The 25,973-nt window shown below is 34.0% G+C and overlaps 1 protein-coding gene and 1 long non-coding RNA gene across 2 annotated transcripts in view; one reads left to right on the top strand and one right to left on the bottom strand.

Annotated features, from left to right (window-relative positions):
* Nucleotides 1-25,973, bottom strand: part of iqgap2 (IQ motif containing GTPase activating protein 2) — a 457,800-nt gene that overhangs the window by 173,732 nt on the left and 258,095 nt on the right. The gene's annotated exons all lie outside the window — the stretch shown is intronic.
* Nucleotides 3,811-5,708, top strand: LOC147844353 (uncharacterized). Its single transcript, XR_015491723.1, has 4 exons — nt 3,811-3,892; nt 4,563-4,620; nt 4,736-4,789; nt 4,904-5,708. It is a non-coding gene; the product is annotated as an uncharacterized LOC147844353 (long non-coding RNA).

The following is a 25,973-nucleotide window of genomic DNA, read 5'->3' as shown; positions in this document are numbered from 1 at the left end:
AAAATGAATAAATTAATATTTGCATTTGTTTTATAAAAAAAAATCAAGCTTAGTTTTGTCCACCTGTTAGGTTTTAGACCATATGGGGCATAGGACGTGTGTTTGGATATAACTCAGCTTTTTGACAACACTACATTATTATTGTTTATTTATTATTTTGCTGTAAACTGAATTTAGAAACAGTTTTGAAACAAATCTTTGCACTTTTTTCATTAATTATGTAAGCTAATGGATGTCTTCAGTGGAGAGGGTTCAACACCATTACCTTACCTACGAAAGAGAGAAAGTGAGAGTAAAGGCCGAACGGAAGAGCCTCATTCTGTCTCCTTGCATTGCAGATGCTCTGTTTAACTCTTTTCTTAACTGTTTTGAAGTGTCCAGTTTTTCCACTTACAAAGTTCGCCATGTAAATAGCAAATGCGCCATGGAGAGAGGCAACTGACACTTAAAGGGAATAGGAGATGAGACTCTAAATTTTTATTCTCAAAACACACCTATAACTCATTAAGAAAGAATAAGCTCAACCCTGTTAGACCAAGTGCCACAGCGCAGTGCATATTTTTCAGTCCTTAAAATAGCAAAAGTAAATTCGGACATAACCTTAATGCTTTTGCGCCCTGCACTTTAGACTTTGAGCCTAGACCGTTAAAATAGAGCCCATTATCTGAATTACATGGTTTATAGTCATTTAAGAGATCCTCTTCAAGGCAGTACATTCTGCATGAAATTTGTACAAAATGTATGCTAAAATAAATAGGAAACAAAGGTTTATGAATACCTCCTCATGTACAAGATAATAGGGGAAAGAGGTGGTAGAGAAGCTGACTAAAACTTGCTCAGAGAAACGTTGTAGCTGTTAAACACTGTTTACTTCACAAAGTCAGTTAATGGTGAAGGGATTGATCCAATAGGTCTATTGATGTAAGATTTGTAAAGAAATGTCATGCTCCTTTGTAAAAGTATTTTGTAGTATTTTCAAAAAATAAAATACAGTATTTCATTTCGATACATTTGTGGCTGCTGTATTTTGAAATAATGATACGTTTAAAACTGATACTTTTTTAATTTTAAATACATTTCAGTGTATTTTTGCCCATGCCTATATACACATATATTTTCTATGTACAGTAAATGCACATATATTTTGTATCTCAACACAAACATTTTCTCAAATTAATGCATGTCTGTGTGTATTTATATATACATAATAAATATACTCCGTACACACACTTTAGTTATGTCAAAAGTAGACTTCGGCGATTAAGGCGATTAATCACAAATAATTTTCACCCAAGCAGCTCTAATTTGTTTATTTATTTATTTATTTATTTATTTATTTATTTATTTATTTATTTATTTATTTATCATCCCCATGGTAAACCATACCCATTATAAGGAAATATGTATACTATATAGATAGACTCATACTGTAAAGATAAACTTATACTTTAGTACTGTATTGTAGTTCAGCTGAGGTGAAGCATTTTTACAATCGCGCAAAACCTCCTCAACAAAAAAGGTTATACTACTTGGTGCGTATATTTAAATAGACCGCAATAGACACATAAACACACAAAAAACTCATTGAAGCTCAAGCACAAGGACAGGATCCTGCTTGCACAGCAGAACTTCAACAGCCTCGAGCACCCAGGTTCTCATTGTGTGACGCAGTAGGAAGGAAAACCATAAACTAGGAAAGGGTGATTAATATATGCAATGAAAGCTTTGTTACTTCCATTTGGTGCATATTTAAAAGATACTCCACATTAAGAGGAAATAAAGCATTGCAGCCTAAAACAGTCTAATAAAGAGTATAAAGGTGACATGGTGGTTCAGTGGGTAGCACATTCGCCTCACAGCAAGAAAGTCAACTCCGGTTTCCTCACATGAAGTATGGGTGAATTAGGTAAACTAAATTGGCCAGTGTATGTGAGTGTCTGAGTGTATAATTGTTTCCCAGTACTGGGTTGTATCTAAAAGGGCATCCGCTGTGTAAAACATATGCTGGATAAATTGGTGGTTCATTACACTGTGGCAACCCCTAATAATTAAAGGGACTAAGCCGAAGGAAAATGAATGAATGAAACAGTATAAAATGTGACCCTGAATCAGAATACTTATGTGTAATTTTTCTTTGACAATTGGCATTCATGCATAACTTAAGAGCTAAAAAAATATATATTTTTATTGTTGTACTGTATACTTTGTTAAGATAGGACAGTACTTGGGTAAAAAAAACCTTTGAATATGAGGATTCAAAAAGTCACTGAAAAAAATGCACTAAGATTTACTTTTTTTAAAAATCTGTAATAAATTGCACAAGTAAAATTCAAGTATATTTTGATAATCTTACATCAGGTACAAAACTGTAAAAATGCAGGGTTCCACACAATTCATGCATGTTGTCCTAACACAAATTGATAAAAGGTTAACATTTAATGATTAAATCTATTGAACAAAAAACAATAATGTTGTCCCCAAAAAAATCTCTCAAGAATTGAGTTGTTTCAGCTCATTTTAAATTGCTTATTCTCATTTAAAAGTAATTTGAACAAGGAGTATTTTTATTGAATCTTTTGATCTTGTCAATATCGAGCCTGACCTCACAAGGAAACTATTTTACATTTTGTCAGTTTGCAGGCAGTCATCCGAAAATGTGAGATTTTACAAGGGAGGCGTGACAACCAAGCTCACCCCTAAACCCAACCATCATTGGGGGATGAGCAAATCGTACTAAATTGTACAAATGAGAACATACAAATTCATACAAAATAGCCGCTAATTCAAACAAGTACGAATTTCCGTGAGATTGTGTTGCAATGTCATGTATAATTTACTTAATGTTTAACCTAACACTAAATAAATTAAGTAAAAGATAATCCTTTGAGAATGTTGAGTCTAGATTTATTTAAATTAAATATCTTTAAAAACATTTTTTTTAAAAAGAGTTTAAAAATATAATATACATTCATCAAGTAAATGTTATAAGTTAAAATGTTTTTGTTTTGTGTTACTGAAATTTTTAATTTCTTTTATCAATTTTTAATATGTATGCATATGCTGACCAACACTCAAATGAGTTTAAACAATACAATTCTTAACTGTTTTTGGGACAACTTAATGTTCAATACACTTAACTTAATCACGATGTGTTGGGACAACATTAAGGAATTGTGTGGAGCTCTGCATTTTTTCACAGTGAAGTTAATAGTTTTTATGCAATTTTATATAATAGTTTTTGTCAATATTTTCAAAATTAACATTTACTTAATTTTACTAGATTTATTGCATTTCAATATTACAAGCAAATTAATATTAATATGCCATTCTTTCCACTCAGTTCATAACTTACATGAAGTAAATGTGTAAAAAATAAATGCTTAGGAAATTCTAGTTATACTTGACACTTAATATTAGAATTAAAATAGTATGACAGTAAATGTATTATATCTTACCAACTCAAAAAGTCATTGATTTTTCCAGTGTGCCTTAGTGAAGCGATACTTTTGAAACTTCACTCAAAAAAATGAATTATGGCTTTAGTTGGTCCAAAGAATGTAACTATGTTTAAATTAAACAATTCGCTCATGTTTGTGTATTAAAAATAAAAGTGTTGTGTTGGAAAAAATGAGAAAAAGTAAGTTTTCACATTTAAACAGCTCGCTTATGTAACATGAATGCAAGGGAGTTGTGTTGCTTCTGCAGTACTGCATTTTGGTCAATAGGTGGAGTAATATCTGCACATGCGCAGTTTCAAAACAACACAGGAAGTAACAAGATTCAAACCACAACGATCACTCTCAGCTCGGTGCCATATTATGGGAATCAAAAGATGAAGATTACAGTACAAATTGAGAACGTGCACAAAGCTTTCCCCAATGTGGACACACAGGTGAGATTTTTTTTTACTTTTTATGTATTTATACTGAGGCTGTGACAACATTTAAATCATAAATGTACTCTCTTGTAATACTATGTTGTGTTTGTGTATAGTATTGCTATGAAATTGCCATGTTCCCTGAGTCTTTTCATTATAGACAGATAAATGTATAGTTTGTTTTGCATTCCTGTGAAATTTTATACTTGGTATATATTAACTCCCCCAAAATAAAGTTGCAAACGTTGGTAGTAAGGAATAGTCATGTTAGAATAGTCTAAGCTTTTCACTCATCATAGCACACGTGCTGCTGATAATGTGACAATAAAAGTGTTTTGATTTTTTATTTGATTTGATAGTCTTTATTTTAAATGAGTGTCAAGCGGTTTGTCAAGTTTGAATGCCAGTTTTGATAACTTACATAATATTAATTAAAATGTGGTGTTGGCACATTGTTATTTATTATCTAATTGTATTCAAGCCTGTTAACTTAAAAAAAAAATCTTGACAAGCATATGTGACACTTAAATAGCATGACATCTAGCATGATGACATATTTAAAGTAAGCTTATTTGTTTGGTCATCTAACACGTTTAAATTTTTAAGTTTAGTAGTTTGCTATTTATATTATTATATTTTATTATTTTAAATCTTTACTCACTCACATCTATTTTCTCCCTCACAGGTTTACAGCTCAACCTCTAAAGTCCCATATCTGGCTGAGGAGACTGTGGATCATCCAGGTACTATGCCTTTAGATGCCTATACACACATTAAAATGATGTACAGTAAAAATTACTAGTAATTTTAACTAATAATTATTTAGTAAATTACTAATTGTCATTTCATGTCATTTAGAACATCACCAGTGGAAAAATGCATCCTCAAAGCCCCTAAGTGAGGGAGTACATGGTAAGCTATTTTATTTATTTTTTTTAACATTTTGTATTTTCCTTTTAAACCAATTCCTCCTTTCACCTTTGATCTGTTGGTAAATGTTTTATATTTTTACCTGACTTTTTTTAGGATGCTGGGCATGATGAAGCGCAAACCTTGAACACCACCTTATGAATCTACAGTGGTTACATTAACATTTAGCAGACTTTTTTGTCTAAAGTGACTTACAATTGAGGAGACATTCAGCAAATCAACAGGAAGAGGCGATACACCCAAGATGTGCTAATTATACAAAAGATTTTAAGAATTAAGAATGCTTCTACATATGGTTTGTCAAGCCCACAGACCTGTGTGAAGCAGACTTCATGCACAATGTTTTGTTTTTTAGATATAGGGAGTGGTTGTAAGAAAGTGTCTGGTGCAAATGTGCATAAATGGTGCAAGTGTCAGAGAGATGAATGTGTGTAGCTATTGCATGATCTGTGATGGTTGGTCTAATTTATGGTGTAGTGCTGATCGTGTTACTTTGCTTTAAAATGTTAATCTTTCTTTGAACAACTGAAGTGTTATCTGCTTTTTCAGTTTAAAGAAGGTACAGTAGTTTACAAAATAAGACTTAATTTTTCTAAGTATATTTTTGATATATCATTTGAAGGCAGAATATTAGTTTTGAATGTTTTTTGTAATATATGAAAAGTATTATTTTGAAAAGTGTATTTTATGATGTTTTTGTAAGCATATTTTTAAAATCATTTATTGTTTTCAATTTATTTCATACTTGTATTACTATTATTTTAATAGTATTAATATTTTAACTTATTGTAATAAGTGACGATACAGATAAAGACAGTATTTGGATTTTGATAATCATTTTATTGCTGGAAAATGTGTAAAACTGTAAAAATGCTATTGAATAAACTCAATGAAACGGAAACTGTTTTTTTATTTGGTTAAACATAACAATATCAATTTTATTATAATTGAACTTAAATAATTACATTGATTAAAGCTAAATTATAAATGTTACGTTGATTGAACTAAACAACATTACATTACCTTTATGTAACTAACTTAAGTTCACTAAAATTAATATTCTTTCTTAAAGGTAACTTAACTCGGTTACGTGGAACCAGTGGACAAAAAAAAGTTAATTAACGCCAACATATCATTTTTTTGAGTGTTGATGCCAATCAAATATTTAATTTTGATACATTTAAATATCTTTATGGAACATGATCTTTATTTAATACTCAAATGATTGATTTTTTTCATGAAAGATTGACAAGATTGGCAAACTTGTGTATCATGAATGTTTTTTTAGTCAAGAGTCACAAATATGCCACATCATAAAGCACACATATGGCACACTTGCCTTGGCATCCAATGGTCACCAAGATCATGACAAGCATAACAAACCAAGGACAAGCCCACTATGACCCAGCTCATCTCTATCAAATCAATAGTGTGGTCTTCACATGTGTCTTCTGCCATCCCAGCGGAAAGTGAGCCCTGCTAGACATATGTAAACATTCTGCTCTAATATCCTATGAGAGCAAGGTTCAGAGGTCAGCGTCTGAGGTCATGCCACACACATAAATGTTGTTGGCAAACCTACTTAAACAATCTGTAGAAACACTTTGATTGATTTTCTCCCTTTTTCACATGTCATAAGAGGAGAAAGCCCCGGCCATTATTGACAATCTCTGCCTCAATTATAGACAGCCCAAAATGAGAAGCAGCCATCCACCGTTAGAGTTTTGAATCTGCAGCTATGCTGGCACATAGGCATTAATAGCTCCACCCTCTTTTGAAAGAGCAGTCTCATTCAAATTTAAAGTGAGAGTCACCAAAATGAGACAACTTGGATTCAAGCTTCAAAGGGACAGTTTTAATGAGTTATAAAACAATATTTTTGAGGTATTTTGATCTGAAACTTCTTATACAAACTCTACGGACATCAGAGACTTATTTTACATCTTGTAAAAAGTGACATAATAGGCCCCTTTAAAACTAACGTTATACTTTTAACAGAGCTTTTTTGAAAATGATTTTCCAAATTGTCAGTAGTTTTCAGGAAAATTTAAAAATGTACAGCTGTCCAAGTGAATTGTTTCTAAAAGAGTTCCCCGAGCTCACTTACACCACAACAAGAGTTTTTTTGTTTTGTTTTGTTTTTTGCAAAAAAAATTTTATACAGAATAATTTGTCAAAATGTATTAAGGCCATGTCCATGTTTCATGCGATAAGTCAATATCTATACACGTTTATTATTGTGACAGGCCCAATTGTTCTTTACACAAATAAATGAACCAATAATAAAAAGGTTCTTTTTGGAACCAAAAATGGTTTGCATCATCCTCTGATCGTGTTTTTTTTTTTTTTTTTTATCTCATTCCACATTACTCACTGTAATTTGATCTGACATCAGCTCTAAAACAAGGCTAATTCTGGTTATACTTTGTTTTAAGGCACCCTTGTTACAGTGTAACATTTAAATAATATCAGTTAACTACATAGTTAAGGCAAGAATTTGGGTTAGGTTTAACGTTATGGCATATAATTGTATATGTTGTATATGAATAAATATTTGTAATTACTGGACCTCTTAAAATAAAGTGTTACCTCAACTGAAATACATTTTTAGACAACACAAACTATTATTTGCTTATAAACAGTTATATGCAGGTAATAAGCCAGTTACACCAAAGTATGATTTTATTCTACAACCCTAATGTTACCCAATCTTCTACTTTACTATTAATTAGCATTTAATTGGTAGTTTATTGAGCTAATTGTATTAGTTTGCTCATAATGTAGATTGTGACTTAAAATAAAGTGTTACCCAAGGTATTGTATGTTCCCTTACAAGATTATAACATCTTTTTATCACAGTTTTCTAAAGGTTAAAAAATAAAAAATCTAACACTTAAATTTAAGTAGCAATTATCACTATAAACTAGTAGCTTATTACCAGACTATGAAGATATTGGCTGATTATTTGTACTTATAAAGTACATATTCTGCATTCTACAATCATAATAATATATAAAAAGAACTACTACTTTAAAAATATATTAATAAGCAGCAAAATATGACTTTACGTCATATCATGATAAAATTCATAGCGAGAATTAAATGTTTTTAAAAAAAAGTGTAAAAAAAAACTATTCTCAGCAAATTCTCACCTAATAAATATGTAGTTTACAAGTATTTAGTTTAGTGGTGGAAGGTTATCGGTGTTAACACACTGTTTTAACGAGAGACTCTTATCGTGCGCTAAAAAATTTCGGCGTTAATCCATTCTCAAAGTTGAGTTGGGAGCTGGGTCTATTCTACGCACACTATGATGACTTTCACCTTAATATTTTAGCGTGGATGTATCCCTGGCTGGTGAGCCGTCTGACAAAAAAGTGCCCAATCAAATCAGCAGGATGTCCTTCTGCACCTTTCACTTACTTCGAAGACACGACTGACTACATTTACATGGACATCTGTAATCTAGTTATTTGCCTTAGTAGACAATAATATAATTAAGGTGTTTACGGGAAGTGCTTTTATGTAAGAGTTTCCTGTCATTTTGGGTGACTTTAACTGCAGTTCGGCAGTTTCACTTTAACTCATGAACATTTCATTTATGCTCCCGTGACAAACTGGGTTATTAGACGTAAATAAGGAGTAAGGACTGGTGAGACTGTTATGGAATTTAAAAACACTCACCAAATGAAAAGAAAAAAACTTCCACATTTTACCGCATATGTGTGTGTGTGTGTGTGTGTGTGCGTGTGCGAACAGTCCTTTACTGATAATAATTAATAATAATAATTCCATACATTTATATAGCGCTTTTCTAGGCACTCAAAGCGCTTTACTCTTGTCTTCTAATCTTGTCGGAAAATATGGCGAAAAGTCTGCATAACCAACTGATGTATGCTTTTCCTAAATTGAGCTAAATTTGAGCTAAAACCAGCCTGAAATCACAAGTAAGAGAGCCTTTTTCTACACCATTTAACTTTCTAGATCATTTATAGAATGAATAGTTTAATGGGAATAATAGTTAACACTTATTTTGACCATCCCCAATCATACATTCTGCTAATGTTTACATACATTCATTCTGCTAACACTAACAGTATACTATTACACTAATGACTGCTATTTGACATGTTCTAAATTACTTTGAGTCAACAGAATGTCTAAACGGGATCATAAAAATAAAGTATAACCAAACAAAGCTGACTTATTTATGTTTTAAGATTTTTCTTTAACTTTGAATTGGATCTAACACTATCCAGAACAAAACATTTGCAACAACACATTTATCTAAATTTAGTGACATTTATGCAATTAATAAAGCCTTATAAACTAATAAAGCAAGGTGTGAAATCAAAGGAATTTCATTTGATTCCGACTCTCTGACTTTGAAAACAACTCCAACTGGCAGTCTGCATTAAAGTCAACAAACAAAGCGGACTTGTTTATTTTGCAGGAAGCCAGTAGTAGAAACACTAATTCACAACTTTGGGTTGTAAAATGTTTGTAAACCTTGGCTCTCATCATGATAGAGAAATCTGGTCTGCTTGGAGCAATAATACAACAAGCTAAAAGATTTTTTCATTGTGAATCATTTCATTGTGATTCTTTTTTTTTTTTTTCTACTTTAATAAAATGTTAAATCAGCTCCAAGGAAGAACATAACTGATTGTGGATTTATAAACTCAAGCACTGGGTTTTATTCATTAAACATAAATAAAACAAATGTCTACATATAAAATAAAGTAAAATTAGTAATTCTTAAATACACTAAAAATGTCAAACTACTTATTTAAAATGAACTAAAAAACACAATTCTTGAGATTTTTTTATGTTTAATCCTCTTCAAATTGTTAACTTAATTTGTGTTGGAACAAATTAATTGTATAAATTGGAATGAATCAACTTTTGTAAGCTGTTTGGACAGAACTGTATATGTGCAGTGTGTTCACTGTCATATTGGAGTGATATTAACCCAACAAATCTCTTTTTAAAATTTCCTGATGTTAAAATAAGATTCAAACCCCAGTGATTTTGAGACCCACTGCAACGTGACGTAGGAGTTTGGTTTTCCCTGCCCACCGAATTGATTGACAGACGCCATGTTTCTATAATAACATGTATACGCATGTATACCTTGATCACCACACGCACACATATAAGCAGCCCAAACACACACCTCAGTGCAAAGTCTTGTTCTGCCTCTGCAAACACTACTGAGCATTTCTACTCCTTGCCTGCTTTCCCCGTTGCTAACCCGGACTGTATATCAACCTTGCCTTGCCTGCCGCCTGTCTTGAACCCAGCCAGAATACCGACATTGATCCTAGCTACCTGCCTCTGACCCATGCTTGCTATATCACCCTGTGTTTGCCTGCCGCCAGCCTATCGGCCCTATACAACTGTGTTTTATGTGAGTTTGCACACTAGTGCCATCTGTGTGCTCTTTATTAAACTGTGTTTAATAAATATACTGCAAATGGATCCCTCTGTGTCAGACCCTTCGTTACACACCTGTACTGCTTGTCTTTGGACTGTGGGGGAAACCAGAGCACCTGGAGGAAACCCACACGAACGCATGGAGAACATGCAAACTTCACACAGAAACAATAACTGACCCAGCCAAGGCTCAAACCAGCAACCTTCTTGCTGTGAGGCGATAGCACTACCTACTGCACTACAGCACCGCCCTGAGAAAATTCAAATGTTTCCAAAATTTCCAAAAGTTCTTAGCAAAGCATATTACTTCAAAATGTACAAAATATCTTTATTGAAGTTTATCTTTATAAATATTCTAATGATTTTGGTATGAATGAAAAATTGATCATTTTAACACATATAATATTTTTTGCCATAGCCAAAGTGGATACTCACTGAAGCTAAGCAGGGCTGAGCCTGGTCAGTACCTGGATTGGAGACCACATACTAGGTTGCTGTTGGAAGTTTTTTTTTCTCAGAATTTCAAATAATAATAAAAACAGTGAGTTGTGAAATATGAAGACAGTCAATTGAATTTTAACCTGTGAATTTATGAATTGCAATCAAGACTATAGACTTTTACACAAAAAGTCATTTTCACAAAACTCATTTTGTAACCAAAGACACATGTTTGAGTTTCCTCATTTCCTTCTGAACCAGAGGGGGGTAATTACTCAACAGACGGCAGATTTGTTGTGCACTTTCCTTGTGGGAAAAGACTAAGCAGAAGATGAGAAAAGTCAAAATGATAGAAGACAAGCCCAGTCAACAGACATTGCAGCTTCTAAACATCTGCATTGTGCAATACTGCCCTACAAAGGCAAAGTGCAGAATCTATCCAAGCACTGAAACTCAACAAAATGTCTTTAAAAAATGTACAATAGTGCTTTAAAGTTCAATTTTCACTACTTTCTTTTTCTAAAACAGGACAAAATTAAACCAGGAGAACAGATGTCACAAAGCTTATTTTAGGTTTAATCTCAATTTTGACCAAATGTGTAGTTACTGCACTTTGCCTTTGTATGGCAGAATAATGTTAGTGTATTGATGATTGCACTTACTGACCCACACCCTCTCAGTCTTTTTAGTGGGTAATTGCGTACAGCAGAAACAAACAAAGCGGTTTTTACTCCCAAATATTTGTATCAACTCTAAAGGCATAAGTGCGTACGCTGAAGCATATTTATGTGTAACAACTGAGTCGTGCAAAGATTATCAAACACAGCAAGCCTTTGATTTCGAAACCTTTTTAACTTTGATACTGATATTTAATTGGAAAAGGTTTATTATGCAACTTTTGTTGCTAATGCTGCATAATCAGAAACATATTGCATTTAAAAGAAAGCCGAGACAAAGACAAACAAGCTTCATAATTACACATCACCAGTTTGTGGTTTGCCTAATGTTAATGTTTCTCTTTGAGAAACTTTAGCTCTCAAATTAGTTCACATGAGTGCTTTGTGCACTAGCTTTATGCTCAGAATTGGAATATCAAATAAAACAATTATGCATAAAGTACTGTTTACATTCCATTGCATTCAAAAAAATTAACAATCACTTCCTGGGAAACTAGAGGGACATTTTGATAATACAGTTTTTACAATAGTTGTGCCACAAATTTCAGAAGCCTGGTTTCAATTTGTGGTGACACAAAATTCACAACCTTTGCCAAAATTGCACATTTTTGCAAAACTCTTAACTCTTTTTTTTTTTCAAATGCTTAGATATAATACACACAAGTCAAAGATATTTTGTTCATTGAACTAAAATCACCTTTTCAATAGACCTTTTTTCTTAGAACGCAAAATTACCCATTATGCTTTGCGTGTATGCGCAAGGAAAGTGCTAAAAACTACCGGTCGGCAGCTAATGCGTGTAAACAGTCACATTTGGACAGCTTTGAAATTATAGTTTTAATCTATTTTACATGCTTTTATCATCTTTGAACTAATAATGTTGTCCATCAGCACCACCTCTTGGACTGATCATTTAAAATAATGTGATCTAATAGGATGGAAAACAGCTGCTGTGAGGCATTTTCTCCTCATTGTCAGACGGCATCTTGTGCAGTTTAAATGAAGCCTCGTCGTTGTTAAAGTCAACAGTTTCACTTTCTTTCAAATACATAACCTGCCCAAACACATGTAATTCACCAAAATGTTTGACACACACACACACAAACACACACACAGGCTACTGTACTGTCCCACTGACACACTGATTTAATAACTGGCAAAGTGAAAATAAAGTGACATTTTGAAATGACAGAAAAACACAAACCGTGGTAAATATGACAAACTAAATTAAACATAAACGCTTCGCGATTAGAATCAACAGCAAATCAGTCAGCAGAGTATTAGTAACAGACTTTTATTGGTCATTTTTGTAAATTGCATGACTTACATACCTGTTAAGTTTCATGCCAGTAATCTGGTTTGCACTATAATGCAGTAAAGTATTGTGTGTGTGTGTGCGTGTGTTGAAGAGCCGCTGAACTAACAGCTGACAGGTCGGGAATACACACACTGTAGTTCTGGTGGCGGACACGAACTAGAAGAACGTTTTACTCTTCCACGTGAACCAAATCCGACAGATTAACGGCTTTAACACACACTTTTCAAAGTTGTGTTTCACAAAAACTCTCTGTAATCCACTCAAAACGCTATTGAAACCCATTTTTGTAGCGCAAATTACCAGTTGTGACTGCTGTAAACGGAAGTTCTTAGCATTCTGTCGGAAGACGCTGGTAGCTATGGCACCCTCCATGAAGAAGAAAAAGGTCTAAATAATATTGAACATCAAATTGATCCCAATTCAAAATGCTGCTCAATACATTTGAAATAACTTGAGTATTCATTTAATTAACATCATGTAACTATCAACTGAAACAAGCGCTTAAAATCAAAATGATCTGTTGCTATACTCTTAATGCATGAAAACTGCTGTACAATATTAGATAACTAGATGATGAATCTACCTATTTACCTATTCTGAAGTTTCAGGATAGGTAAAATTACATCAGTTACCCACAGAAGATGACCTGACTGCAATACATTATCTATAGATTTCATCCTTATTTCATGTATGTGGTTCATTTGTTCCATGTACCCCTTTTACAGACAATGTTTTCATATTTGACATTACTGTATGCAAGAAAGTCAAATCAGACCAATGTCAGACCTGGATTCGCATTAACTGAGGGTTCTTTCCATGATTCTCTAAGACAGAGGTTCTCAAAGTGGGGTTCGGGACCCCCCGAGGGGTCGCGGGACAATGAAGGGGGGTCGCCTGGTGATTTTAAAAAATCAATTAATATTTATTAAACCTTAAGACTTACTGTATTTTATCAATAACCTACTGAAGAGAAAAAAATAGTCGTTTAGTTACTATAAACTATATAGTTACTCTAGTAGCTTATAGTTAATAGTTCTATTGGATTGCGACTTCTCTGGTAATTACATTATACTAAAGACACAGCAATACTATCAGATGCAGCAAATTGATTTTGTAACATCAGGTTAAACTTTCTAGCCCATTTACAGCACTGACATACATAAAAAAAAAACAAAGAATAGACTTAGGTCTATAGGTGTGTGTGTGTGTGTGTGTGCATCATTGCATACAAGGTTTCTGTATTTATAACCACCACCTCAGAGAATATTGGGGGTCACGAGTCACTGGCATTGTCATTTTGAGGGTCGCGAACTGAAAAGTTCGGGAACCCCTGCTCTAAGAATGAAAACACCACTGTCATGTAGAGGAGAATCTGACTGATGGAAACAAACTCTATATTTATATTTACAGTTGAAGCCAGAATTTTTAACCCCCCAGAATTATTAGCCCCCTCTGAATTATTAGCCCTCGTATATTGTGTATTTTGTGTGTGCGTGTGTGTGTGTGCGTGCGTGCGTGTGTGCGTGCGTGTGTGTGTGTGTGTGATCTAAAGTTGTGTTCCTGTAGTATTTGTACAATAAAAATGATTATGTGAACCAGTGATCCCAAATGCAAAGATTATCTAAAGAAATAAACACAACATGCAGAGTTTTGAACACTGAAAGAGTTTTGTGTTTAGTGTTTTGAAAATTGACATCAGGGTTCTGAAATTTTTGGCAAAATGATTGTAAAAAAACTGTAAAAAGCAAACTGATAATAATAACATTGACAATAAATGTAAACTACATGCAGAGGAAGCAGCTATTTGTCCTGCTTAAAGGGATAATTCACCCCACAAAAATTCTTTCTTTTTTTTTACATTTACTTATTCTCCACTTGTTCCAAACCAGTTTGAGTATCTTTATTCTGTTGAACACAAAAGGAAAGTACACTGAAGAATGTTGGGAAAAAACGGCCATTGACCAAAGTATTTTTACTCCTAATGTCTTATGAAATATAATTGTAGAACCACTTGAGGATGAGTAAATGATTACATGACTAATGCGCACATTAAGGATACACACATTTAAGCACATCAAGGAATTTATTTATTATTTATTAGAAAAAAAAATCCAACTGAATTGAGTGAAAAAAAAAATTCGTCATTTTAAAATTATAAGGTTCTATCTGACATTTTTTCAAAATTGAATTATTGACATATTCTTATTAAATGACAACTTATTTATATTATGGAATGTTTTTTTATGTTGTTTACATTTTAAGACTTTTTATTTAAAAAAACAAATGTTACACACATACTGTTTTCTATATGGAATGAAAAAATCTATCTATCTATCTATCTGTCTGTCTGTCTGTCTGTCTGTCCATCCATCCATCCATCCATCCATCCATCCATTTATTTAATCATCTGTTTATCTATTTATCTATTTATCTATTTATTTATTTTTTGTTTTTTGTTTTTGTTTGTTTGTTTGTTTGTTTGTTTGTTTGTTTGTTTGTTTGTTTGTTTGTTTGTTTGTTTGTTTGTTTGTTTGTTTGTTTGTTTGTTTGTTTGTTTGTTTGTTTGTTTGTTGATTTATCCAGTATTGTATGTCCTATCCTAAAATGTGTAAAAAAAATAATAAATAAATAAATAAATTTTAAAAAAGATGGGAACAGTCCCTGACTGTAAGGGCCAATGGAGATTTTCTGTAAAACTGATTTGCTTTCATGAACTCAACATAAAATACTATTTATTAAATTTAATAATTTAGATTTGTATAAATATAAAGCAAATATTAAATCCAAAAGTACTCATTACATTTTTTGAAGCAAAACCAATAAATTTAATTATTCCACCATAAAATACCATTTGACATTGAATGCGAACATTACTAACAGAAGTGTATATAATCAAAAAAGAAAAACCTTGTTCTGTCAACACTGCAATGGCTTCCTAATAAACATCATTAAAATGATACCATCTGTATTGCATAAAACACTATGGAAAGAAAAGTGGCACGTCCAAACAAATATTAGTGCTCAAAAAAAAAAAGGTTCTTTAAAAACCTGCTGATCTCTGATAAATTTATTCTGTATTAAACAAACAAATTTGTGTTGATAAGCAATTACTAAACTGCATTTTAACTTAACATAGGGTAAAATGTAACACAGAGTTTTAATGCATTTGCTCGGGGTTAAACATAGCTTGCTTTTAAATTTTCTCCAGACATCTTTCTGACAATTATTGAAAAAGTTTACTAAAACTTTGCATGAAAAACACAGGAGAAACCATTTTTGCAGCATAAAAGTATTTTTATTATATGCTCTATATTTTCTTATTTTAAAACAATCTGTGAAGGTTTGTACGTAAAATCTTATATTGTTGTGATTACCATGTACTAGGTTAGATATAAAACCACACAGTCACTCTCTCTCTCTCTCTCTCTCTCTCTCTCTCTCTCTCTATATATATATATATATATATATATATATATATATATATATATATATATATATATATATATATATACAGTTGAAGTCAGAATTATTAGCCCCCTTTTGATTTTTTTCTCTTTTAAATATTTCCCAAATGATTTTTAACAGAGCAAGGAAATTTTCACTGTATGTCTGATAATATTTTTTTATTCTGGAAGAAGGTCTTATTTATTTTATTTCGGCTACAATGAGAGCAGTTATTAATTTTTTGGGACAAAATTATTAGCCCCTTTAAGCTATTTTTTTTTTCGATAGTCTACAGTACAAACCATCATTATACAATAACTTGCCTAATGACCCTAACCTGCCTAGTTCACCTTATTAACCCAGTTAAGTCTTTAAATGTCACTTTAAGCTGTATAGAAGTGTCTTGAAAAATAAGTAGTAAAATATTATTTACTGTCATCATGACAAAGATAAAATAATCAGTTATAAGAAATGAGTTATGTGTTGAAAAAACATGGGGGGGGGGGTAAAAAGGAGGCTAATAATTCAGAGAGTTTAATCATTCTGATTGCAAATGTATATAAAAAAATAATAATAATTGTGTAAAATCTGACTTTATAAGCACATTACAACAAACCCTCTGTCTGTTACAACTTGCCCCACAGGTGGGGTAAATTGTAACATTTTTACTACTGGCACTTTTAGCAATACTACACAGAAATCATAAGTCCGGCGATCATACTTTCAGTGATGATTTGTAGTAGAGGCTTGTGTGATGATGGTAAAAAGATATGGTTTGTCTAACCCCATTACTTTGTTCATTATGTGGCCAAAACCAAAAAGCGTTACTTTGTGCCCCGCTCTCCCCTATAGGTGAATTTGCTATTATTCACCAGGGTTCAGGTGTTCTTGCAAGACATGTTTTTAGTTGTCATTTGAAGGACAGCTTACCCCCAGTCTGAGTGGGAATTGAAAGATCATTCCACCAGCGAGAAACACTGAATAAAATGAATTTTGCAAAGTGACTTAGCCTCTCTGCGATGGTACCACAAGGTTATTATTGTTAAATAATTCGGCAAAAGCCACAAGGCCCTAGCATACTGTTATTTCCATACATTTAGACTTAGACATGAGCAAATGCATTGCTTTGTTAAACTGATGTGCCGTATGGTATACCACTCTGCTTCTGTTTCACTCATAAACTGTATTCATTTTTTTATTTAGAAGTATTTATGACCATTTCTTCTTAAGCACCAGGAGAGTATTTCTAGTAATTACAACAACGAGTCTGTTGTGTCAGAGAATTGCCCATGACATTTCATCAATCATAACAGACATAATATATTAAAAGACAACATGGCTTTAAATTAGTTTGAGCAAAGTCATAAACAAACAAGCAGTTTTAATTACGGTAATGCATTTCATACGCAAACTGTGGTAATACAAGGAATAAAAGTCTCATATAGTGAAAATAAACCTAGAACATCTGTGGTGTAGTTGTTTCAAAACACCATAAAGCCTTTCTCTCATATATTGACACGACTTGTCAAGATTTCTCAAGCCCTTTAAAATGACGAATGTTTGACATGAATTAGACAGACACAGGATTGATTGTGTTTATTGCTGCCCGGTTCCAGCTTTGCCGTTAAATTGAAAATTAAAGACTTGTGACGTCTGATTTGCAGCACTCCATGAAACACAGAATTTGACATCACTTTGCACTTCAATCAACAAGAACAACAATAAGAGCTAATTTCCCATAAAACGTAGCCAGTCTACCCTTCTTACTCACTGTCTGCAGTCTAAGATGCATAATAGTGTGAATTAATCATGATGAAATCTGGATTCAATCAAAAGGCTCCTACAGCTGATAGTGACAAGATAAGACTGAGGTTGACTTATTCACACACGTCTGCTGAGTTTTCCATGATGACGCAGAGTGAATCAGAATTAGTGTGAACAGAGATTAAAAACAGTCTGTGTTAATCAAATCCACCTCTCTATACATTTCATTTTGATCACAAAAAAATGAAAATAAAACAATAAACAATAAATAATTTTTTTCTTTGAGTAGACAATGTGCTAACTCGGCTGATTCCAGTTCTGGAGTTAGTAAACAAAAATGAAAACTATTCTTCAAGTTAATTTTTTTAATTAAAATAAAAAGAAATGTTCACAATAATCTAAAAGCTAAAATTAAAGAACACTAGTCTACATCACAAAAACTGAAATAAAATAATAAATACCAAAAAATGTAATCGTTTTCAGAATTCATAAGAATATTTTGAATTCATTTACCAGACAAACACATGCCAGCAGCTAGCTCTCTGCAACTCTCACATGGTCATCCACTGAAGCTAAGCAGGGTGTCCAGTCAGTATGTGGATTGAAGACCACATGGGAAAGCTAGGTTGCCGCTGGAAGTGGTGTTAGTGAAGCCAGCAGGGGTCGCTCAACCTGCGGTCTCTTTGGGTCCAAACGCCCCAATATAATGAAGGGGAGTCTATGCTTTTCATTGAGTGCCATCTTTCGGATAAGACGTTAAACCGAGGTCCTGACTCTCTGTGGTCATTAAAAAAATCCCAGGATGTCGAAAAAGAAAAAGAGTAGGGGATTAACCCCAGCAACCTGGCCAAATTTGCCCACTGGCCAATGGCCACTGTTCATCATGGCCTTCTAACCATCCCCATATAATAATTGGCTACATTGATCTCCTCTCCACCAATCAGCTGGTGTGTGGTGTGCGGTCTGGCACAATATTGCTGCCGCTGCGTCATCCAGGTGGATACTGCACACTGGTGGTGCATGAGGAGATTCCCCCAAAATGTGTAAAGCACTTTGAGTGTCCAGTAAAAAGCGCTATATAAATGTAAGGAATTATTGGTTATTATGATCATTATTATAATAAGCAAAGAGCATGGTTATATACAAAACATATTTTATATAAAAACATAACATATTTGTTCTAGCATTTCTTCATGTGCCAAAAAGCATGTTTAGCTGTACAGTATATAATGTTTAACATGAGGAAATTTTTTCTTTAATTTTTCCACATTAATAAATTAATTTAGGTTGCATTTGTATTGTTTTGGATTTAGTGATTGTGCACACAATTATTTTATTTTTATTACTAAAAGGTTTGCACAAAAGCTAATATAAGCTTTGCAAAAGCTTATAAAAAAACTTTACTGCAAAACTAGACAGGAGGTCTGTTAACTCTGACAAACTAAACTGACTAATAACTAAATCAATTAAATTAAAACTAAATAGAAGTCTTCGCAAAATACAAAGTAAACCAAAACTAACAAAACCATTAAGGAAACAATATAAACCTTAACTGAAATTTACAGCAAATTAAAAAAAATATATATGAATAGTTTTAAAACGGAATCCCAGTAACCTTAATTTCAATATGCTGCGAACTCTAGGAGACCAGTCTTAGTATTTTTGGCAAAACTATTCAGGTCCTTCTTTTTTGTTTGTTTTGTTGTTAAATAAATGATAAAATGATATTTAATTTTCAAAAAAAATTTAACTATGTTATAGAAAACAGCAGTTTAATTCAATAGTGACTTGAGGAAAAGGATTGAGGGGAAAAAAATCTAGCCTGTATAAAGTTATACAAATGTTATTAGTAGCCTGTGCCGAATAACGTTATACCATTCATTTATTAATTCATTTATTTTCATCAGGCTTAGCCCCTATTATTTATCAGGGGCCACCACAGCGGAATGAACCACCAACTATTCCAGCACGTTTTACACAGCAAATGCCCTTCCAGTGGCAACCCAGTTCTGGGAAATACCCATACACTCTCATTTTCAGACAAACTCTATGGCCAATTTAGTTTATTTAATTCACCTATAGCGCACATCTTTGGACTGTGGGGGAAATCAGAGCACCTGAAGGAAACCCACGCCAACACGGGGAGATGTAAACTCCACACAGAAATGACAACTGATTCAGTCGGGGCTTAAACCAGTGACCTACTTGCTCTACTTTTTACCACATGGTACAAAAAATGTATTTACAACAAAAGTACATAAACAAAATACTTAAACAATCTGCTCAACCCATTTTCCTTACCCTATAGGAGTTAGGAGCAGAAAGAAAGATTGTGTTTTTCTTAAGTTTCTAACCTCACTATATACCACTCTCAACCTACCTACTGCCTACCTACTGTATGACCTGGCAAGTTGTATGAAATGTACTGTTAAGAATGTAAAATACAAATGAGGAGGAGATTCTCTTAATGTCCGGTAGACAGACGACAGCTCTTTGGGATAGTGTTCGTTTGCGCTGTAGCCCTATCTAGTGGTCATCTTCGGCAACTACAACTTTTCAAGACTGCCTTGAGTTGTATGCGGCATAAATGTAAGACAAAGAGACTCAGAAATACCTTGTAAGCAATGTTGTTCAAATTATAAACTCGCCTCAGAGTTTCTCAATCACCTTAACAAATGTAAAATAAAGATTTAATGCAGACCTGTCCAGCTGGGTTTGGTAATCTAGTCTTGTTTGCTGAAGTCCTCAGCTGAATAGAGACCTCAGCTGGAACATGAAACAGATAATGAAGGAACTGTGATGTAATTAAGTGTAAAGAGATCCTCTGGCAAAGCCTGTCTCTATCTCATGGGTGTTTATTCCTATTTTAGGGCCAGCAGCCATTTCTCTTGAGAATGGCTATGAATCTAAAAAGACACCAAATCTCAGTGGGTCATTTACTATATCTTCACAAGTGGATTAGAAGATTAATCTCTAAACATTTGCTTTACTTTATCTACATTTGCCCCCATATGGTTAAACTGCAGGCACCACATTTCTCATCGGGAGAGATATGTAACTCACGGACAAGTGAGTTATAAGAAGGACACAGATTGTGCCATCCAATGCTCCCTGGCATGTTTGTGTCTGCACATAAGGGGCATTTGCCTGGTGGAGAGAACGTGGTCTCAGCACGTTTTATGCCCAGGCGGAGCACAGGCCTCCGCAGATTACAGGACCAGGATGCATCTGCTGCTATTGTAAAGGTGCCATGTGAAGGTCACTGCCAGGATGGATCATCTGTTGGCACAGTCTGAGTTATGAAGGGTCACCAGGACAGGGTATTATGAAATAACCAAACCTTCATTTGTCCTTTGAAAAATGCTTATGGATTTTGGAATTTAGACGCTTCACAAGAACAAAACTATTAATGGATGCATATGGATGAATGGATACAACACTGTAATTATTTAAGTAATATTTATATTATTTTATAGCAATTAATCAATAACTATGTTTTACAAGAAAACACAATTTTAATATTTTGAATTAAAAATTCTGAATACAAAAAAAAAAGATAATTAAAAGTTTGCTGAAAACGTATTTTAATTGTTGAATTCTTGTTTACCTTTATGGGCATAGGAAAAGATTAATATTACATACCAGCAACACTGTACAAAATAATTCAAGACTAATAGATAATAATAACAATAATAATATTAATAAAATAATAATTTTAATAATTAAAAAAAAAAATATATATATATATATATATATTAGAATTATGTAGAAATGTAAAAAAAAAAAAAACTAAACCTATATCTGTCATTGTTAAAGAAAATGGATTTAATTATTTAGAAAAGGATGGATGACAATCATCCTCAAGAGAAAAAGAATGAAAAGGATGCCTAACACTAAGTAAATAAATAACATTTATATGTGCAGTGTGCATGTTACCATACTTATATTAAAAACAGAATAATATGCAAAATAACGTGACTAACTCTAAACATCATCCAAACCTTAAAAATATATTAAATACATTTAGTTTAAATATGTAAATAATATTCATCAGTTCTTAGTTACACTCTAACAATGATAACTTTGAATAAGGTGTGACCAAATAAAAAAATAAAGCTACGTTGTGTGCATTTGTCTGCCCAAGTGTGTGTGAGAGAGAGAGAGATCTTACAGGGGGAATGTGTGTGCTGCTGTGTGTTAGCAGCTTAGTTTGTGCTCTTGCCACCGTCTGAGGAACCCACAATGACCCGCTCCACTGTCTCCAACACACAAATCCTGTAACTCTTTATTTGTGGACTTACTTCTGATATTATTGTCATCACCTTTATCCTGTTTTATATATTACCAATAATCTATTTTTATTATTAATCTTTTTATTTTTAATAACCTATTTTTATTTTATTAATCTATTTTCATTTTTTATTCTATTTTTTTTATTTCTGTATTATATTTTATATTCATATTTGTATGCACTACTGCCCTATTTGCACTGTCTTGTTTGTATGCAGCGACGCTGCACTGCTTTGGCAATACAAATGTACAGTTATTTGTCATGCCAATAAAGCACCTAAAATGTAAAATGTGAAAATGAGAGAGAGAGAGAGAGAGAGAGAGAGAAAGACAGAGAGAGAGAGAGAGAGAGAGAGAACACTTGCATTTTTTGTTGTTGTAATACAATGTGTGATAAAGTAACAATGTCTTGGGGCAAGGGACAATAGTCGGTTTAAGAGTATACCGTTTGGAAAAGTCAAGGTTTTAAAACAGCCAAAATTTTCTGCTATTCCTATAATATATGTTTTTTTTTTGTTTTGTTTTTTTTGTTTTTTTGCATTTTGTTTTAAGTTTTTTAGGACAACATCTTCAGCAGAAAAGATCCCAAAAGATGCCATTTAAAATTGTAAAGAAATCTGAGTTTTTGAAACTAATGAAGACAGCCGAAGTCAATAATTCATTTGAATTATTTTGCCTGACATGTTTACTGCTCCAAAATATTTAAAATGTTTCTTAAAATAAAATACATTGTGTTCAAAGCGGAAAAAATGGGTTCTGTTGTTTTACCCAGACATTTAAAAAAATATATATTTTACAGCAAGAATAACAATACCGTCAAACTGAAATATTGTTATCCAAGGTTATCATACCATCAGAATCTTATACCGGCCCATGCTTACAAATCTCTGATATTTACTAACAATTGAAAACTTTTTTGTTTCAAAGCAAAAACCACCACCATCCCTTTCAGTGTAGCAGATAATTTATGGCAACAACACAGGTGATAAAATGAATAGGTTTGTGAGAGGTTACAGTTCCACATATAATTTAACTGTCCTAAAAAGAACACCCTCTCAATCTGCCACGCCCATTCTATTGGTCACAGTCTTTCTATCCAACCAACGGATCATAAATATGCATTTTTGCACAGAAATAAGTTTTAAGAGCTGTCAGAGACCCATAACCCAGGGGCTTTGCAACACTGGAACGAGGAGGGTTTTTTTTTTTTTTTTTTAATCGGTGTTCTTCTATTTCTGCTCAGGTTTGATTACCGTTGTTTCTGACCCTTACAGAAAAGCACAGAGATAATTACAAACCTTAAGAGAAGGATGGCGTTCAGTATAATTAAGACATCATGCAGTTTCACATTCACCATGAAATGCATATCTATAATTTTCAAAACTGATATTATTATATCAGCTTATTACAGTCAGTGATTTCTGAAGAACTGATGTCATTTCAAGTTCATAGTTTTTACCCATAAGTAACTAGAGTTTTAATTTTATCCAGTAAGTAAATAACATATTCTTATTTATTCATTTATTCATTTTCTTTTCAGCTTAGTACCTTTATTAATCTGGGGTCGCCACAGCGGAATGAACCGCCAACTAATACAGCATGTTTTACGAAACGAATGCCCTTCCAGCTGCAACCCATCACTGGGAAACATTCATACACACTCTATTGTTACTCATTTATTTATTCATTTTTTTTTATTCCAAGCTTTAATGAAAAACAAATGTTGACCTTAAGACAGAGGGTGAGATCAATGAAGACAGTCATGAAGATACGTATTACATGCCGTATCTGTAAACTAAGCCTTGCTGCTTAAAGCACATCCAATCTCAGGGCTGTGGTTTGTGTATGAAGACACTTTCTAAAGATATTGGGTTCAGACTGACGTCCAGGCATCATCACATTATATTTAATGATCCAGAACAACGATATCTCTAGTCATATTGAAATAAACATGTAATGACTATAGTGCTTTATCAAAGGAAAGCTAGTCATGAAGAATGTTTTTTATTATTATTATTATTTATTGATTTGTTCTCTCAAATGTTTCTGAAAATTATTAAACTGTATGGTATAACACTTGTTAATGAAAAAAATCATAAGCAGTAAAGAATATGCTTACGATGCCTCCACAGATTATTCAGATCTTCATTTGGACATGCATTATTGTTTTTCAGCTTACACCGCTTGCAAAGGCAACAAGCCATAATGACTAACATAATTAGACTTATTTAATTTACATTTTGCAATAATGCTGATCATATCTGATCACAGCTGCATTTAATATTGACAGTTAGTATACAACCTAACTGATGCTATACATTTCTGATTATGCAAACAACCAGTTTGAAGAATACCATGGTATCAAATGAATTGTACAACATATCATAGCCAAAAGCCTGATATGTTTGCAAGAAGACGTGATACCACTATGGCACACGTCCAAAAACACAGACATCGCATCACTGTGGTACTTTTGCCACTTTTTGTAAGTGCGTTTATTGTCCTGAACTTTTCATCTTGTCTCTACGGTGCTCTTAGGCAGTGGCAAGTGCCAACGGGCATTACAACAGCAAGCGGCCATCTGGCAGCCCAGCGAACTAGCAGCAACCCCACCAGCTGCAGTCGCAAAACGCCCTTACAAAGCAGGACATGCGAGCAGCTTCTGACGTCTGCGGCCACACTGCGCTACAAAGCGTACCAAAGCAAGAGCGGAAACCATGAGAAACTATCCTTCAAAACAGCCCGATTTAGACAGCCATGAGTTTCCCGGGCGCACACGCGAGACCGCTTCGGCTGCTTTTGCATTTGTGACTAGTTTTGACGAATATTTACCCCGCTAAAATAAATAAAGGACTCATGCAGGGGCAGTTCAATACCCCGACATGGCGGCAAGAAAAAGAGGAGAGCTTTTTACTATTTTGGAAACTAGCACTGACACAGAAACGAACGCGCTCTCCGACGGCGAGGACTGCCCGGTAAATCTCCCCGTCGACGTGAAGTGGTTCGAGATCCCTTTCCGAAAGTCCGAGTCGGACGAGGAAGAAGAAGAGGACGAGGATCTGCAGGAGAACAAGGGGGAGTCTGAGCTGGAGAGCATAGCGGCGGCGGCGGCGGCAGCGGCGGCGTCAGAGGGAGAGGAGACTGCGGACTCCGCCAGCTACATCGCGGGAGGCGGCTGCAATATCATTTTAGTCACTGGAAATGGGATCAAGCACGAGGACTACGAGGAGGACTCCTATTATGCCACTTCCAATAACTGCTCTGAAACCTCTTCTACCGACTCGGACATCGATTTTTCCGACCTAGAGGAGGAGGAACACCCTTTATTCAGCACGTATGATGTTTTGGACGACGAGTGCACTTCTCCGGATTTCTGGGGAGAGCCTGACCAGGTAATATCAATTGAGCCTTTCACCGCTGACAGTGGCCCTCAGCACTCGCTAGGGGATGATGCTGACACTTTAGACTATTTCCGGTTGCTCTTCCCAGATTCATTGTTTAAACACATGGTAGAACAAACAAACAACTACGCCCTCTACCGGCAAAGGAGAAGCGGTAGATCAGACGCCCACTGGCACCCCACTGACATTAGAGAAATGAGGGCGTACGTCGGCCTTAACATCCTCATGGGCATCAACCAGCTGCCAGATTATGGCATGTACTGGGCCAGTGACATTTTCATAGGGAATGCTGGCTTTAAGAAAACAATGACTGCCCGCCGTTTTGAAAAACTCAACCAACACCTGCATCTGTGCGACCGAGAGTCGGAGCCGTCCAAGGGGGAGCTGGGCTATGATGG

This window comes from Danio rerio, chromosome 5 (assembly GCF_052040795.2).
Source record: "Danio rerio strain M-AB ecotype USA chromosome 5, GRCz13ab, whole genome shotgun sequence".
NCBI classification, from domain to species: domain Eukaryota; kingdom Metazoa; phylum Chordata; class Actinopteri; order Cypriniformes; family Danionidae; genus Danio; species Danio rerio.
This window is presented reverse-complemented; position numbering and strand designations above follow the sequence as displayed.